Below are 2,597 nucleotides of genomic sequence, written 5' to 3' on the forward strand. Positions count from 1 at the left end.
CTCCAGGGTGTGATTTTTCTTCTACTGTTTTTGATTCCGTTTTCAATTTTTATATTTATTTTGTGACTCCTCATGATCATGAACCTAAGAAAACATGAAAAACAAAAAAAATAAGAATTAGATAAACATTGGGTTGCCTCCCAACAAGCGCTTCTTTAATGTCAATAGCTTGACAGTGGGCTCTCATGGAGCCTCACAGATGTGCAGAGCTTTGTTGAAACTCTCCAACACCAAACTTAGAGTTTGGTTATGGGAGTTCAACACCAAACTTATTGTTTGGTTGTGGCCTCCCAACACCAAACTTAGAGTTTGACTGTGGGGGCTCTGGTTGACTCTGCTTTGAGAGAAGCTTTTCAAGCTTCCTCTCCATGGTTGCAGAGGGAGATCCTTGAGTTTTGAATACAAGGGAATTCTCATTCCATTGAAGGACTATTTCACCTCTGTCAACATCAATCACAACTCTTGCTGTGGCCAGGAAAGGTCTTCCTAGGATGATGGATTCATCCTCTTCCTTTCCAGTATCCAGGACTATGAAATCAGTAGGTATGTAAAGGCCCTCAACCTTTACTAATACATCTTCTACTTGTCCATAAGCCTGTCTTCTTGAGCTGTCTGCCATCTCTAGTGAGATTTTAGCAGCTTGCACCCCATAGATTCCCAGTTTCTCTATTACAGAGAGGGGCATGAGGTTTATACCTGAACCAAGGTCACACAGAGCTTTAAAGATCATGGTGCCTATGGTACAAGGTAATATGAACTTTCCAGGATCCTGTCTCTTCTGAGGCAATGTCAGTTGATCCAGATCACTTAGTTTATTGATGAACAAGGGAGGTTCAACTTCCCAAGCATCAATGCCAAATAACTTAGCATTCAGCTTCATGATTGCACCAAGAAACTTGGCAGTTTGCTCTTCAGTGACATCCTCATTCTCTTCAGAAGAGGAATACTCATTAGAGCTCATGAAGGGCATAAGGAGGTTCAATGGAATCTCTATGGTCTCTAGATGAGTCTCAGATTCCTTTGGTTCCTCAGAGGGAAGCTCCTTATTGATCACTGGACGTCCCAGGAGGTCTTCCTCCTTGGGATTCACGTCCTCTCCTTTCCTCACAGGTTTGGCCATGGCGCTTATGTCAATGGCCTTGCACTCTCCTTTTGGGTTCTCTTCTGTATTGCTTGGGAGAGTACTAGGAGGGATTTCAGTGATCCTTTTACTCAGCTGGCCCACTTGTGCTTCCAGATTTCTAATGGAAGACCTTGTTTCATTCATGAAACTTACAGTGGCCTTAGATAGATCAGAGACTAGATTTGCTAAATTAGAAGCATTTTGTTCAGAGTTCTCTGTCTGTTGCTGAGTGGATGATGGAAAAGGTTTGCTATTGCTAAACCTGTTTCTTCCACCATTATTAAAGCCTTGTTGAGGCTTTTGATCCTTCCATGAGAAATTTGGATGATTTCTCCATGTTGAGTTATAGGTGTTTCCATAAGGTTCACCTAAGTAATTTACCTTTGCTATTGCAGGGTTCTCAGGATCATAGGCTTCTTCTTCAGAAGATGCCTCTTGAGTACTGTTGGATGCAGCTTGCATTCCATGCAGACTCTGAGAGATCATATTGACTTGCTGAGTCAATATTTTATTCTGAGCCAATATGGCATTCAGAGTATCAACTTCAAGAACTCCCTTCTTCATAGGCGTCCCATTATTCACAGGATTCCTTTCAGAAGTGTACATGAACTGGTTATTAGCAACCATGTCAATGAGTTCTTGAGCTTCTGCAGGCGTTTTCTTTAGGTGAATGGATCCACCTGCAGAAGTGTCCAGTGACATCATTGATAGCTCAGATAAACCATCATAGAATATATCCAGGATGGTCCATTCTGAAAGCATGTCAGAAGGACACTTTTTGGTCAACTGTTTGTATCTTTCCCAAGCTTCATAGAGGGATTCACCTTCTTTTTGTCTGAAGGTTTGAACATCAGCTCTAAGCTTGCTCAGCTTTTGAGGAGGAAAGTACTTGGCTAAGAAAGCCGTGACCAGCTTATCCCAAGAGTTCAGGCTGTCTTTGGGTTGAGAATCCAACCATAATCTAGCTCTGTCTCTTACAGCAAAAGGGAAAAGCATGAGCCTGTAGACTTTAGGATCTACTCCATTAGTCTTAACAGTATCACATATCTGCAAGAATTCAGTCAAGAACTGAAAAGGATCTTCAGATGGAAGTCCATGAAACTTGCAGTTCTTCTGCATCAGAGAAACTAATTGAGGTTTCAGCTCAAAGTTGTTTGCTCCAATGGCAGGAATGGAGATGCTTCTTCCATGTAAATTGGAATTAGGTGCAGTAAAGTCACCAAGCATCTTCCTTACATTATCATTATTTTCGGCTGCCATCTCCTCTGCCTGTTCGAAAATTTCTGAAAGGTTATCTCTGGATTGTTGTATTTTAGCTTCTCTTGATTTTCTCTTCAGAGTCCTTTCAGGTTCTAGATCTGCTTCCACAAGAATGTTCTTATCCTTGCTCCTGCTCATATGACAAAGAAGAAGGCACAGAAAAATAATAATAATAGAGATCCTTTATACCACAGTATAGGGATCCCTGTGTGAG

At 41.5% G+C, this 2,597-nt stretch overlaps 1 non-coding gene across 1 annotated transcript; it reads left to right on the forward strand.

Moving 5' to 3' along the window:
- Nucleotides 1–1,879: 1,879 nt before the first annotated feature.
- On the forward strand, nucleotides 1,880–1,987 carry LOC148580348 (small nucleolar RNA R71). Its single transcript, XR_015896412.1, has one exon. It is a non-coding gene; the product is annotated as a small nucleolar RNA R71 (small nucleolar RNA).
- Nucleotides 1,988–2,597: the final 610 nt, after the last annotated feature.

Source organism: Arachis ipaensis, chromosome B10, assembly GCF_059453495.1.
Source record: "Arachis ipaensis isolate K30076 ecotype BB chromosome B10, ASM5945349v1, whole genome shotgun sequence".
NCBI classification, from domain to species: Eukaryota; Viridiplantae; Streptophyta; class Magnoliopsida; order Fabales; family Fabaceae; genus Arachis; species Arachis ipaensis.